Source organism: Lycorma delicatula, chromosome 10, assembly GCF_047948215.1.
Source record: "Lycorma delicatula isolate Av1 chromosome 10, ASM4794821v1, whole genome shotgun sequence".
NCBI classification, from domain to species: Eukaryota; Metazoa; Arthropoda; class Insecta; order Hemiptera; family Fulgoridae; genus Lycorma; species Lycorma delicatula.
Genome location: NC_134464.1, coordinates 77,462,736 through 77,479,311, shown reverse-complemented (window position 1 = coordinate 77,479,311; position 16,576 = coordinate 77,462,736). Strand labels below are relative to the sequence as shown.

The 16,576-nt window shown below is 29.4% G+C and overlaps 1 long non-coding RNA gene across 1 annotated transcript; it reads left to right on the top strand.

Moving 5' to 3' along the window:
* Nucleotides 1-10,022: 10,022 nt before the first annotated feature.
* On the top strand, nucleotides 10,023-13,518 carry LOC142331300 (uncharacterized). The gene is made up of 2 exons (XR_012757956.1): nucleotides 10,023-10,349; nucleotides 13,260-13,518. It is a non-coding gene; the product is annotated as an uncharacterized LOC142331300 (long non-coding RNA).
* Nucleotides 13,519-16,576: the final 3,058 nt, after the last annotated feature.

The window sequence follows — 16,576 nt, the reverse complement described above, 5'->3', positions numbered from 1 at the left end:
GTGGTAAAATATGCTGATACAAATCACTAACACTAATAAACCATACATAATCGAAAACCAAACTATTAAACAGCCTAAATATTTGCTTGGTGGCGTAAGTATATATTTGCAATTCACCATATTAATTTTTTTTATTTTTTGCTAATTCAACGTTTCTCTACTTTTAGGAGTTTCCCTTACATTAATACAAATGTAACCAACAAGTGCACATTAATTAAAACCAGTCTTTATCTTCAATAATTTCTAAATTGCATGTTTTATTTCAAATAATTAAATCTATTCATATAAAATAAATTGTTTCAATGCATAAAAATTCAACAGGAATCAAAAAATACATAATTACGTATCTAAAATAATTTTACATAAATAATTATATTTTTACATATCTTACTGATAACACAATCTAAACAAATTATATATTAATTATAATGTAATATTCTTGTAAATTTTGTAACAAATATTATTATTAGTTCACAGATAGTTTCAGAATTAAATTAACATATGTTTTTATATTTTTTAAAGAAAAAGAAATTTGATTTATTATATATTTAAAATTTAATAAATTATAAAAACTAAAATTATTTCTGATAAAAGAAATTAAAAAATAGTAAAAACAATGGTAAAATATAATAAATACTTTTAAATGTTGTAATCAGTTTAAGTCACGGTTAAATAGAACAGAAATTAAAGTTTGCTCCAAACAGTATATCACATTCATAATATGCATATTTTTTAAATGATCTTATGACAGCATATATTTATTTTGGTTCTAAAGAAATCCAAATTTATTTTCACTTGTTAATGAACTAAACATCAATTTAAATTATGCCTTATATTTTAAATTAAACCCTATTTTGTTTGCACAACTTCGTCATATGTGGCTCATTACTCAATTTAAGGTAGTAAAAATTAACACATAAGCAGATGTTTTTCTTTCATGAAATAAATTTATTTAATAATTCATTATTTTCTAACCCCATTTTTTTGGCTCTTATTTGAAAATTTTGGGATTTATTTTACTGACACCTGTTTGACAGTAAGAATACACGTCACTAATACATTGCATTTCAACTTCACACATATAAATTTAATCAAGAAGAAAAATAAATTTTTTATGTGCATACTATTTTAGTTACAGCTTTGTAAATAAGTCATAATTTAAAAATATAAAGGAAACAGGAGTTTATTGTTTTAAAAATAACTGTTCCAGTTTTTCTTGTCGTAATTGATATAAAAGCACAGGGCAAGGTTGCCACCTCTAACAGTAATGATCTTTATTATGTAGCCACTATCTTTGTTGAGTAGAATAAAGGTGTCACTCGTAAAATTAAATATCACCTGCATTTTGCTGTGCAATGTTGCTAGTTTGCAACAGTGTATTCAATTCAGTTTGGAAAGCAATAAAAGGTCAATTTCTCAATGCTGATTGACAGTTCAGATGAGACTATGGTGTTATAACAATTTTAAGAATAAAGTAATAGCCCCTTGAGAAATGGTTGACACTAGACGAAGTAATCTTCTTTGTTACTATACTGCATGCTACTGGTGCAGAAGTAAGGTGTAGGGAATGGTTGCGCTGGTATTTCTCTGTAATAAAAAGGAATTGTCTTTTGGTGGGCTTGACATTCATGAGGTAGGTTCTTCAAGGTAATGTAAAGGTTTATCGTTGGGCCAACTACCCACCTCAAAAAAAAGTCAAGTTATGAGATGATAACACAATGCATCGGACAGAGATACTGGGGTAAAAAGCAGATTCATCAAAAAACTTGGAGATTTGGACCATGGAATATCCGAACATTAACAGCACTAGGTGATAGTTACATACTAGCAGAAATACTTGAAAGCTACAATATGGATCTTGTAGTTGTGAAGAACTCAGATTGCCTTATGCAAGAAATATAAATAGTAAGGAATACATCATGTACTTCAGTGGGAATGATTCACGACTATATAGTGGTGAGTGGGTTTTGCAATTTAAAGATGAATTGCAAATTTTGTGGTATTTTTTTAAGCTAAAGGTAAAAGGGTGTGCAAAATTAAGATTAATGGAAGGTTAAAGAATATATCAGTGATACGTTACTATGCACCTATAAAGGATGCAGATGATAATGTGAAAGCTGGAAAAAGGTAGGAGCAGCAGTAACTTTACATGTGTAGTCAAATGATAATGGATCAAGAGTATTCAGTCTTGCAGTTGCAGGAGATTTGATGTTTTGTTGGTAGCCAGCAATTTCTTTCAAAGAAAGAATATACATAAAGTAAGATAGACTTTCCCAAACAGGGAAAACAAAAATCAGATTGACTTCATTTTAATAAATAGCAGACATAAAAGAACCATATTTCAAATATCAGAAGTATTGAAGGGGCAGAAGTTGGTTTAAATCAGACTTTAGTTAATATAAAGTTACAATAGATAACAACAAATAAAACCTTGAAACCATTGGCAGTGGAGAATCTTAGAAGTAGCCGAAGAGTTCAGAATAAAACTCGATAACAGATCTCAGGTTTAGTGAATAGTTAGGACACAGGAAAAATAGGCTTAAAAAAGAATTGGACAAATTTAAAAAAAAAAACATAATTAGGGAGTTCACCAAGAAGGTCTGTGGTATAAGAAAAAGAAGACAAACAAAAAGCACAGGTTTACTTTATTAAAGTAAAAACTTGATAATATTCCAGAATTGTTATAACAAAATTACAACTTGGTTTTAGGTTTTAAGTATTTTTTTTTTTTTAAATTACTAATTTTGTTTTGTAAATTTCATTAACGGGTTTCATAAAGTTTTATAGATAGATACCTGTAACAACATTGCTACTATTAACTCCACCAAAGAAGGTGTTGCTGTTAATTATCTCTAAAAATCCATTGAAAAAGTTCCAATATTTTGAAAACAATTATTTTTAATGTTTTTAATAATTTCATAAAATATATTGTAATTATATTTTACCTCTAATATATCAAATGCAATATCTATATATAATGTAAATAATCCTAACCAAGTTTTATGGAGAAAGGAATTAATAAATTGAGTAGAGCACAACAATAAAAATGTCTTGTATTGATCATTTTTATGATATGTTTTTTTAATTCTGTAGTTTTCAGTCAGTTTAAACATTTTTATATTAATTTATATCGCATAAATGATATAGTGTCTTTTAGAATAACTTAAAATAATATTTTTGAATTTGAATATTACCGATAAAGGTAATATTATATTATGACCATGAATATTTATTTTTAATTTAATTTTTATTAATTTAAGTTTAATTTAATTTGAATTATTTTTAAGGCTATAAATTTTACATACATCTATTATCTATATAAACATACATATATCTATTTAATATAAATCTATTAGATTATCTTGATTATTATATTCAAACATATTGGTTTTGGTATTCTCTGGACCGTGAGTAATTTGTTGCTTGACATTCAATTTCTTCTTCTTTGCTTCCCAGATCTTTTTCATCTTTTCACTATGATTTTATTTTCATTAGTCCACTTCTTGGCAGTCCCTGGTTTACGATCTTTGTCTTTGAAGTTCTCACATTTGTCAATTATTTTCCTGAATTCATCTCTATCTTGTATGATATCTGTAATCTTCATTTCCTCCGTATCCTTTTACCCAGTTGGTCATTGCTTTCATCTGTGTAAGGTGGTTGAGGATTTTTTTGGTCAGTCTGTCTTCGTCCATTCTTTTGATGTTTCAGTAAAATTTTTCCGGTCTCTTTCGTATGATATCTGTGAAGATCTCTGTGTGTTTGTATATCCTCTCATTCATCCATATTTTCCTAGTGTCGTCTTTGTTTTCCATGTCCTATTATTTTTCATTAGAGTATTCACCTTTTTCTTTTCTCAATTTCTTGTATTTCTCCTTTCTTGTTGATTGTTAGGCATTCTGACATGTATAGCCTTTTCGGTTTGATAACCGTGTTATAATGTCTGAGTTTGGGCTTTGTAGAATATGCTGTGTATGTTGTTTCTGCTTTGCGTAATTCCATACGTTCGTTCCAATTTTTGAACCCGTTCTATGTTTGCTGTTTTATCCAGTCTGTTTGGTTGTATCCATTCTCTTAAGTACTTAAAATTGTCTACTATTTTGATGTTGCCTTATTTCGTCTTCATGTATTTTTCTTTGTGATGTTTGGTATTCATGTATTCCGTTTTTTGTAAGAAATACATAAACAGTTTTTCTTGTGATTTCTTGCAGTTTCTCGATCATTACTTTTGCTTCCTCCTTGTTCTGTACTAGTAATGTGATATCATCTGCGAATGCTAAACACTTTATTACTAGATTGTCGTTTCTTTTTCCTAGTTCTGTCCCTTTGATGTCCTCTTTTTCCAGTTTTTATTTTTTCCTTGTTATTATTTTTTCCAGAATTAGGTTGAATAGAATGGATCATAACCCACCTTATCTCACTTCTGTTTATATTTCAAATGGTTCCAATATTTCACAGAAGAATTTAACTTTGGAGGTGGTGTTGGTTAGGATTGTTTGATTAGAGTTCTTGTTTTCCTGTCAATATAGAATTCTTTTAGTGCTTTAAAGAGTGGTTGTCTTTCAATGGAGTCGTATGCTTTTTTGAAATCCATGAAAGTGACTACGGTGTTGGAATATCTTAGTACTCGGAGTCGCAAGATGTTTTTCTGGCTGAAGATTTATTCCACACAGGTTCTCTTTCTGAATCCTCCTTGATATTCTCTTATTAGATGGGCTGCTTATTTGCCAAATAATAATAGGGCTTTGGGTAAAATTTTTTAGGTTACATGAAGAAGTGATATTCCTTCATATCACTTATTGATCAAACGGATACCAACCATTGTTGGTGTCCGTTTTATTTTCTTTGTTGCTCAGCAGGTGGATGAGTGTGCATTTCCTGTATTTTCTCTGGTATTTTCATTTTTGATATTTTCTCCATCTTCCACACCTCCTCGTGGATCTGGTGTATTTTCTTTACAACAGTTTTTTGTCCATATTTTAGCATTTCTGCCATGGAATCGTCTTCTCCTGGTGATTTGTTGGTTTTTAGTGTTTTTTTAATGAACTGGATTTCTTCTGTGGGTGGTTCTGATTCCGCATTGGGATTCTTGTTTGTTCTGAATTTACGTTCTTTCTTGGATTTATCACAATTGAGTAGTGTCGATATAATCTGCTAGTATGTGACAGTTTTCCTTGTTGTTGAGTGCCAGTTTTCCAGCCCTTTTGCTTAAGCATAAGCTTGCTGGTTTTTCCTGCTTGCTAGTTCTTTGGTGTGCACCTTTAAGTTTTTCTCTATTTTTTCAGTTGTGTTTTGCATTTCCTCTAGAGTATCTTATTGTTTCCTAAATTTGTTTCATTTGTTCTCTGTTTTTTTTTTTTTTGGTGTACCAGAGCTTCCATGCTTCGGCTCTTTTTTCCATCGCCTTGTTGCATTCTCCATTACACTATCTGTGTCTCAGTTTCCTTTTTGGTTTTACTATTACTTTCGTTGCCTTGGTAAGGGTTTCTTTACTTCCATTCTAGTCTTTGCCTAAATCTTGTTTGTTTCTTTGTTCCAAGTACTTTTCTTGATTATATACTAATGTTTCCGAATCTGTTGTGGGTTTTCTTGGCATTCTCAGTTTGGATCTATTTTATTAAAGTTTCCAAAAGATATTGAATCCATGCTGATCCTTCTTTTTGTTTTGACATTTAGAATTTCTTTTCGATTTCTAGTTGTTATCGCTACATGGTTATTTTGGAATTCTATTTTAGATTTTGGGAAGATCCATATTCTCTTCTTTCTTGAGAAGGCTTTGAAGTACATTGACATTAGTTTTTAATTAAACATTCTGCAGAAGGAAATCAGTATTTCGGTGTTTACCTTCTTATCGATTTGGGCATGGAAATCGCCAACTAGTACTTTGACATAGTGTTGGGGGAGTTTCATTATTTGTTCTACAAGTTCCCAATGTTTTCCCACTTTTTTGGGAAATTTCCTATTGTCTCTATTTATTTGGGCATGTAAGTTTATCACAGCATGTGTTTTATTTCCTGTTTTGAACAATACGGTTGTTATTCTTTCTGAGGGCGATGAGAAGTCGATGATAGCTTCCATGATGTTCTTCTTTAGTGTGAATGCTGTTCCTAGAATATTTGCTCTATTACTGTTCTTGATTGCTTGTTTTCCTTTGTAGATTATACAGTTCCCAGTACTGATGGGTAGTTCATCTCTGAATCTTGTTTCTAGCAGTATGTGGATGTTGATACGTTCATCTAGTGTATCTGTTAGTTGTGTAAGTTTGTCTATTTGAAGGAGTGTAATTTACATTAAATGTTCCAAGTAGATGGTTTTTCTTGGGTCGGATTTTTGTAGCGAAAGATGTTAAAGTTCCAGGAATCTCCGATACTTCCGAACATGGTTCTCCAAAGTCCAATGGTCCAGTTGCAATGCTCATTTTAGGTGATGAGTGAGGGATTCTCATTTCCGATTACCCTCTGAAGTAGTTACCAAATTTCATTTGCTCATCACGCTTAAGTTAAAGTTAGGTTGTGGTCTTCCTATTCCTCGTGATTAGGCCACATTAGAGCCATCTTAAATAAAACATTATTAAAGCAAATCTGTTACCTTCAATGCACATTTAAATAATAAAAAAAAATTTTCAAAAAATCAAACTCCACCTCTTAAAATTGAATGTTTGTTTTTGTTCTTTTGTTTTGTAAACCAAAGAACTCGCTTTAGTTTAAATATGTTTCAAAAATTTTTTGAGAGTTTATACTTCATATACAGAGCTATCAAGAAATATATATTTAAAAAAAAAAAAAATTATAAACCCCAGGACAAACGCACAAAACGTTTTTGGAAATTTTCTTTTTCTTATTTTTTTAGCCTCTATGGAGGAGGTGTTAGATTTAGAGAAAACTTTACTTAAGCAAATTTATTAAGCTTAATCTGTATATAAATATTTGAAAAACATTTTTAAAATCTATATATATTTCTAGAGAACATATATTCTGTTTCTTGTTTTTTTGGTTCTAACACTTATTTTTCTAGTCACTTAAAGAACTATTAAAATTAAAGTAGTTTCAATACTATATTATATTCTGGATTCAAAATTAGAAGCAGTTTCTTCATTACTTTTATAAAATTATATTTTATTTTTTCAATATTTTTAAACATTCTCTTTTAAATTAATTTTTTTTGTTGGTGTTCACTTCTTTATAAATAAGTTTTTCTTAAATTTTCCCCACATAGTAAGGAAGCCCCTAAAATAAAAAAAAAGTTTTATTCAAATTTTGGAATTTTGATGCTTAAATCTTGTTTTGGTTATTAAAAAAAGAAATCTACTGAATCTACGATTTTAAAATCCATGTTTAAACATTCATACTTACCAAACTGTAGATGAATTTCTCACAAGTTTTGCTATGTTGATTTAATTAAAAATCACCTCCCTTTTTTAATATTGTCATATTCCATGTCATAAATGTAATTGAATTAAATCTTTTGATACCTTTTAGATGAGTATCAGTGAACTTATAATGGATGAATATAGTCACAAACAAATAGAAAAAAATATATTTATGTAATTATCAGGCAGCCAATCTTCCGGAACGGAAAAAGGCTCATTGCAATTCCAGGAGTTTCTGAAAAAAAGTGGCAACCTAATGTTCGAGCTTCCACATGGTACTGCTGGATAGGCATTTCATCACATAACTTTATTTGATCGCGAACAACGGTAACCATGTCATCAATTCACCTTGATACTGTGTCTTTAGAATGCAGCATTTTTTTCAATATTTTTGCTTCTTCCACACCTATTAAAACACTGACCACATCAATTGCAGCAGACAATATATGGGTTTTCTGTGATTGTATGTGGTTTGAAGATCTTGGCTACTTTTAATGCAATGAAACAAGATGCTTCAAGTGTACTTTTATCAGTATGACTTGATTTACAAAAAGAAGCTAGTTGATTTCTCCAAGTATGTAATTTTCTTTTGAAAAATTCCAAGGGTTTGCTTTTATGATCCAAATGTTTAGTTTCCAAGTGTTGAATTAATTTTGATGGTTTTATGCTTTCATCAGAGAGGACTTGAAAGCAAACAATCCACTGAGGCTTTCCATCCAAGGGAGGTAAAACCATAATTTAAATAACTGCTCTTGTACAATCTTGTCATTTTACCTATCAATTTACTAGATGTAGATGATTCATTTTGTTTCTTCACAAATTTATCCATTTTGCATAAAAATCTAATTGAAAAAAAAATAAAGTTTCACCATTTGAATGTACACTAAAAAACCAAAATCTTAGTTATTATTATCTTCAATAAGACTCTGCTTTTAGAAACTTAGATAAAGGCACCAGATGCACGTTTCACATTCGAAAATAAACTGACATGTTCAAATGTGTCATATGCATGTTTGAACATAACACTATCAAAGAAGCTTAATAGTTTTGACTAGGTTTCATTGGGTTGTGGTTGGGGGGGAGGGTTCATGAGATATTCATTATAATTTTTTTTTACTTTTTGGGAGTCATGGAGCTAAAAAAGTTGAGAATCGCTGGTCTAATTGAAATAGTTGGACCCTAAAACAAAAGATTTTCAAAAAACCCAATATCCCATTCTGGCATGATCTCCATACTTTCTCCTTTAATATAACAATTTTAGCTATATTTGCCAGGAAAGTAAAATTATTATGGACTTAATTCAAACAAATTTTAATCAAATAATTAAAAATTTAGAGAAATACTTCAAACCTATAATGGGCAAAAAGCACACAAAAAAATATTATCAAAGGTTTAAAAAGGAGCACATCAAGATTTATGTTTAAAATATTGTAATAAAATATAAGATTTTATCATTTATTAATAAACAATAGAAATTTTTATTGATAAAAACAAAAACTATATTTTGTGATATATTGTATTAAAAAAAAACTATCTTATAATAAAACGCATTGTATATCAAATCCTAGACTCAGTAACAAGAAATTGGCCTCCCCAATTACAGTTACTTAAATTTTTTTTCTTATGATGGAAAAGAAAAGGTTTTGTTAAATGTGGGAAATGCCATACCTAACTGGGATTCAAACCCAGAACCTTCAACTTTCCAGATGAAAAGTAAAGATGCTACCACTTCACCTCAGAAGTCGATTTGAATTGTGATTCTAACAACTGTTCAATAGTCTGTCACACATTTTTATAAAAAATAAAATATGTCTGTTTTGTTTATTCATAAAAAAATTAGCTCTGGTCATTGTTAATTGTTATATCTCCAAAATTAGAAGTTTATCATACTTGTTTGATAAACTTTTTGAGTGATTAGGTATAAGTTAAATATAATGTAAACAAGAAAGAAAACTGCTTTTACAACGTAATCATTAAAACACATTTATTTTTTATAAACTAAAAAAAATGAACACATCAAATCTGAATGAAATAACATATCAAAAAACCCACCGTAGTGATAGAGTGGTTACTTAGTAAAATACAATTACATTTAGTGGTTAGATAACGTATCAATATTAACATTTGTTAATCAAATTTTTTTTAAACATTTTATCTCAATTATCATTGTTTAAAATTACAATAAAACATTAACACATTAGTAATATGTAACAACTGTTTAGATTAAATTAAATCATTTATTTATTCTTAACAATTACTGGCTGATTTCTTAGTTACACTTCCCTCTTTTTTATGACGATGAAAAATGTGCCAAGCCCGATTGGGATTCAATCCCAGAATCAAAAAAGGGTTGAAAAATGAACATGCTGTTACTTCACCATGCAGTTTATTGAACATTATACATTTGTCATATAATATACAAAACAATACACAAAGAATTAAGAAAGCTGTAATAAGTTATTTTACTTAAGGTTTTATTTTAAATAAATTATTTGTATTTTAACACAATTTAAATAGTAAAAGTGTATTTAATATATGTGGAATATTAACAAATAATAAAAGGAAAGAGTTGTTTAATCATTTTTGTCATAATACACAAATATCACTTTTTTATATAATTTATTTTAATGTGTCATTAAATGATTATTTGTTTATAGAAATCCTGGAAGATACCTAGAAGATCTTACAGATACCTCTTGTTGGTTTTAATATTTACTACACATAATTTAGCTGAATTCCTACTATAAACAGGATTATAAAACTGCTGGGTTGAATAACCGACAAAGGAAAGAAAATTGGTAGAGGTGTGTAATTTGTACATTTTTAAAAATATGTTTGTCAGCATTCTACATTTATTCGGCATTGTTTACTCCAGCAATATATAAGCCCACGCACTATTAGAACATGTAGAATACTTACAAAGCAAAATTGAAGAAACAAGAACAGCTATTTGGTTTGAAATACATCAGAACGGTGAAAGGAGGTAAGATACTGTTTTTACAGTACTACAATGAAAGTGTTTTTTAAAAAACAGAAACTATTACCTAATTATAAAATGTAGTTTGCAAATACCAGTTTAAAGACATAAAATTTGAAATAGCAACTTCACATCATCATTCATTATTATGTTTTTAATGGATTAAAAAACTCTTGATAAGTAGAAATAAATAGGTGAATAAATTTAACCATTTGTATGATGGGCTTGCATCACAACTGACCAAAGTACTATTGTAATACTATCAGCAGAAACCTTCCATGATATAGAAGTCAGATAGATTCAAATACAGCTGAACATGTAATTCAGTTTAATTTAATGTCAATGTTACCATTGTATAATATTCACTGGTGTTTTCATTATCAACTAAGTGCTGATTCACTCAGGAACAGCTAACACAAAACTGGATAATTGCCAAAATGTAATTGAATTTTGCTTCTGTTACAATCCAGTACAATGTTGAAGTAAAAAAAGATAAAATATTAAAAATGATAAAACCAGGGTCTTCAATCAAAAGGTGGTCAAATGTAAGTGGGATAAGTATTAACCTAAAAAACTTTTTTTTTCTCTCAGCTTCCCTGGGCCGGACCAACTTGTTGGTATTACGCCGCCCAGGGGAGTGTCTTTAAACTCAAATAGGCCTCCCCACCTACTGGCTATATACCGGCATGGCAGGTCGGCCTACCGGTTAGCTCTTTTTGAGAGTTCTTTATTAATATTGCCCTTTTGGCCAGTGCACTGGGTCCCTTCGGTATTCAGTGTGCTGTTACCTGACTTTACCCATGGAGTCCTTGGTGGCTCATCAGTGCCAACACACCGCAGCATATTGGACCTCATCAGCAAGGCTGTCCACCCAGTCCTATTCTAGACAACACCTTGTCTTCTCTCATCGGAGTATTTCTGTAGAACGACTTGTCTAACAAAACTAGCAAAATTATTCCAGTTTGACTCGCTTCTTAGCATGTATTCTATTGTTGTCTCTGGAGTTATACCTGTGAGTGCCTTACTATGTCTAAGTATGTCCCACCTATTGCACTCAAAAAAGGTGTGCTCAGCATCATCTATCTCGTTGCAGTAGTTGCAAATTGGCTCTTCTCTCTTGCCTATTTTGTGCAGGTTGTTATTGAAGGAACCATGTCCTGTAAAAAACTGCGATAGGTGATGATCAACCTCACCAAATCTTCTCGACAACCATGGCTTGATGTTGGGGATGAGGGTTCTCATCCATCGACCCACAGCTTCCTGCGACCATCTTTCCTGCCTAAAAAACTTGCAAACAACTTACTCCCCCTGGTACCAAACAGTTACTCGTATATTGCTTCTACTTAAAGTTGCTGGTGACAATCTATCAATGATCTTTACAGCAGAAGAAGAGAAATCCTAATAGTAGAAAAACTAAGTGGAAATAACCCTGATCAAAAATCTACCTCAATAAGATGACAGCTTTACCAATAATTTTACCCATCATGGTGCCTCTCATCTAACCAAAGGAATTCATATTCTACTAGCAGCTATAAAAGTAATGTCGAATCAGGATTGCATTTTAAGATGTTATACATATAGAATGATAAAGTAGAAAGAATAAATGGCTAATGAAAGCCACTGAATGAAATAGACTTATTATTTCAGATCGTAAATTTTACATCTTTTATTGAAAATGACAACTAATATATTACCTTCCTGTACCTAGAATTACAAACCTACTGTAAAATGAGATCTAAGAAAATCAAGGAAGTGTTGAGCCTTAAAACAGCTTAAAAGCCTGTCCTTAAAGGACAAAGAAGCAATAAATTAGATCGTTATAAAAATGAGAGAATAGTAAGTAATTGATACATTTTTTACTTGATGTTGTGTTTTTCTTCCTAAATCATTACTGAATGTAATAAATTAATATTTGTAGTTTGTTAGTAAAAATAAAATTTCATTTTCTATTGTTGTCCATTGAGGATCCAAAGTATTTCTATTTCCACTTAATTCTGAGGTTATATTAACAGTTTCAATAGTTATTCCCTAATCAAATAATTTATTTTAAAATAAATTGTTATCTCCTTCAATCAGATCGTTAACTTAAAACTTTCAGAGTATAAGAATTACATTTTGGATGTTAGAAAGAAATTTTAATACACTTTATATTATAACAAATGAATCATCTAAAAGATCTTCAAACCAATGAAAATTAAATAAAAGATTTCCCATGTATATTTTCCAAATATATTCCATACTCAATTTATGTGAGTTTGAAAAATTCTTATTAAATGTATATTTACCCCACCAGGCTGGTCTAGTTAACTTGTCATCGCCAATGAGTTGTTTAACAGCTGATTTTCAAAGCCAAAAGTTCTGAGGTCCAAATCACAGTATAGTCACTTTTCTATGGATTTGTATACTAGACTGTGGATAACACTGTTCATTGATGGTTAGGGCTCAATTAAACTCAAGTCTTTAGAATGGTCAGCTCGAGTCTGTACAAGACTTATCTCATTTACATGTCATACATATCATTCTCATCTCGTTGGGCCATTTGGGGTTTCTTATTTTCATTAGTTGAACAGATTGCAATGTATACACATTAGGAAAAAAATGTATACTTAAATATGTTGCAAACATTATTCTATTAAATTATTAAAAACTATTAAAAATGAAAATCCATCTTACCAGCAAATTAAGTGTGACTCGAGACCTTTTGGTTCATTTCAGAACCATCATCAGGAGATAAAATATTATAAATAAGTTAAATAACACAGATATAATTTAATTTTTTAACTTATTTATAATATTTTATCGCCTCTTTTATATTTATATATATTAATAAAAACATAATAATGTATTATCTTTTTATTTTTTTATTATATTTTATTTACAGTTTAAATTTGTTACTGAAAAAAAATTTTTTTACAGCCTTCATATTGTTTGAATTTAATTGCACTTTTCACCAACGTTGTTGACGTAATATCTGTTCACGTGATTTACAATTTAGTACAACATAGATTGATGATAACTCAAGGGTCTGGTGATACTGAAACAAAAATACATAATACCAGGATTATTTATGGTTTTTATTTTATCTAACTGACATTAACCCTTAATAAATGTCAATAACTTGCTGTGAAATTGAACTTAAGCTTAATTCAAGAGCCAGTTGCAAAAAAAAAGAAAAGACATATGAGAACTATTCAGCACTGATTGCTTGCTATTAAGACAGAAAGCTCATTTATTAGATAAAGACCATTTCTCAATACAATTTTGGGGAAATAGAAGATTTATATAGGCCAAAATACATTCAAACTGGACTGAAGAAACTAGAGAAATTTTTTCTATTGTTAACCTGTAACCTTTTTTACGTCAAGAAGCAAATAAAAATTTCACCAGCCGACATCAAACAAACACCCAGAAAAAAACAACAGTTCAGAGTTATTTTATATTTGAAGGCCTATTAGTACCAATGGTAAATTGGAAAGTCATTAAGATTAATATTGTGTAAACAAAGTTTGTCATCATTTAGCCTACAAGACTCTTTCCACAAGAAATAATCCCAATAAGTTTAATCATCATTCTGTACTGCCAGACATATAAAAAAGTTTTTAAATTACAAGATCTGTCCTAATAGAAATAGAATTAAAAATCTATAGGCACTGTTAAAAAAAAGGGAAAAATTAAAACATTATCACAATAATTGACTTCATTAAATCAATAACATAAGGAAATTTATTTGTTTGAAGGAAATTTATTTGTCAAAGAAACCATAAGTACGGTTTCAAATCAAAAAATTTGTAAATACAAATCAAAAGATTTGTAATTTCTTGTTGATGCTATATCTGTATTAAAGTTTTCTAATCATAATTGTATTTTATTAAATAATAATTATGTTCAGATTATTTCTCATGTTATTGTACATCTATCAGTTTCATTATCCCTCACCAAGCCTTATACATTCTAAAATACCCTAAATATTCTACTATCTTTCCTCTTTTCCATCTGAATGTCACTTCTACAATCCGCCACTCTTTTCATATGGTATACACTGAATCACATATTTTATTACTCCTACTAAGTATTCACTCTTCTACAGTCATCAGTCATTTCCGTTACCTACTATTCTGAACCAAATGAAATTATTCCCTGTTATTGTAAAAGTTTTTTTTTTCTTTGAAAGGTTTTATTCTACTTATTCTGTTCAGATGAATCGCTTACTTAGCCTCCTGATACTATCTCTCAAAGTTAGGCAGCTTATTGTTTAGAAAAGAATTTCAAATGTATTACTTAAATTTTTGATATCAAAATATATAAGATTGTGCAAAGCGCTCTGAAATTTCAATAAACATATGAAATCAAAGAAAATAGACATAGATAGATAAATAGTAACCTCTGTATTATAAGTCCTGGTCTCTCATTGATCCAAGCTTAAAATTGAATGATAATTACACTGTTGCAATAAAGAATATGAAAGCAGAGTAAGTTTGTATAGGGTCATAAAAATTACATTAGGCTAGTTCTTCTGTTACATTCCCTTTATATAATCATTTCCTTCACTGTTTTATTCTGTTATTAACAACTAAACCTCACCTACATTAACTTCAGTATAAAATAAAACTTTAGAATATTAAAAATACAAGATCACTTAAAAAATTATGGAGCATTTTTTGTCAGTAGAAGGGATACTTCTACTGCTCCTCTGTACCATCTATTGCTCCTTTGTACTATCTGTTTTAGCCTTTCTTTTGTGGTTGAGGCACAAAAACATTTGAGGCCTCATTTTTGAAAGAATCTGCATTTGAAAACATTTAAATTTAAAACATAAACTTAAATTTGAAAACAAGAGGTGTGAGACAGAAATTCCTTTCTGTGAGAGTAATAATGTTTAATGAAGTCAGTCCTTGAGATGAATGGAATGAAGATGTCAATTGCAAACCTGAAAATTTCAGTGTGCTATGCATTCTGATATGCAATTATGATATAGTCTAGAGGAAACTACTTTTCATTCTTCATTTTTCTTGTAAATCTAGCATGGAATACTGAAACTGGCATACCAATGTTTGATGTGACTTATCTTTATTTCAAAATGTTAGAATTTAAAAAAATATCTTTAATTTTTATAGCACTTTTTAAAGCAGTTTCATTAGTTGATTGAAAAAATGAAATGAATAATCTGAATAAATCAACATAAATTTTTTGTTAATATTTTTTAATACACTTTGGCTCTACATTTTATGCTGACTTTATTGTAAACAAAAATTATCAATCTTTCAATATATAAATAAAAGAAACAGAATAAAATATTCCTTTAAAATTTATTTTAGCTGTCTATTTGGAAAACTAATACTTTAATTTTTCATTAAAACAAATTAATTTTGTTATATGAATTTTTATAACGATGAGCTAAATCAAATTTAAAAATCTTATTTCAAAATTTTATCATTTATCTTTAGTCACTTCGATGACTAATGCTACTGATTCTGTCCTGATATCAGCAGAACAGAATCTAGTTATAAAAAAATACTGATGATATTTTTTTATAACTAGGCAGATATTACTTATTAAGTACATGGTTGAAAAGAATGTGCAAATTGAATTGTTTCTCATCATTTAATGAATTATTGTATACTTATATTTTATAATGTTAAAGTGTGTTAAGATGTCTTTTTTTTATATCCTTTTATGTAGAATATCAAGGCTATTGTCTGTTGTTGGATTAGTGATCTGTACATATGACATGTACATAAGTAAGAGAGTTGAGGAAAATAGCCTGCTATGATATAGATATGTTAAATGAGAATAGTGTGTAAGGTTAGCAAGAATCATGGAAAGACCTAGAGAGAACCAAGTACAAAAAAGGAAGAGAGAGTTAATGATTCATAGAGAAAAGAGGAGAGATGGAGAATCATTTTTTGTACAAAGAATTTGCTTGGAACATTCAAGAGTATCTGTGTGTGTATGGTATAGTCTACTTGAGTTGATTGATTGAAGCTGAAAACAGTTTTTTATCTTTTAAGTATTGGTAGGGGAAATTTCAGTCAGGGAAAGAAAGAGTTGCATATTACTGATACAGTTAATTATTTTTACTAAAAGCTATATTTAAAGAGTTACAGAGTTAAACATAAAAAATTTTGATAAGTGTAACAATTTTATTTTAAAGTTTGTTGGTTGGTGATTACTTAATTATTTGTTCTTTATTCTACAATTTTAACTTAAATGAAATTATTGTGTAAGTTAATTTT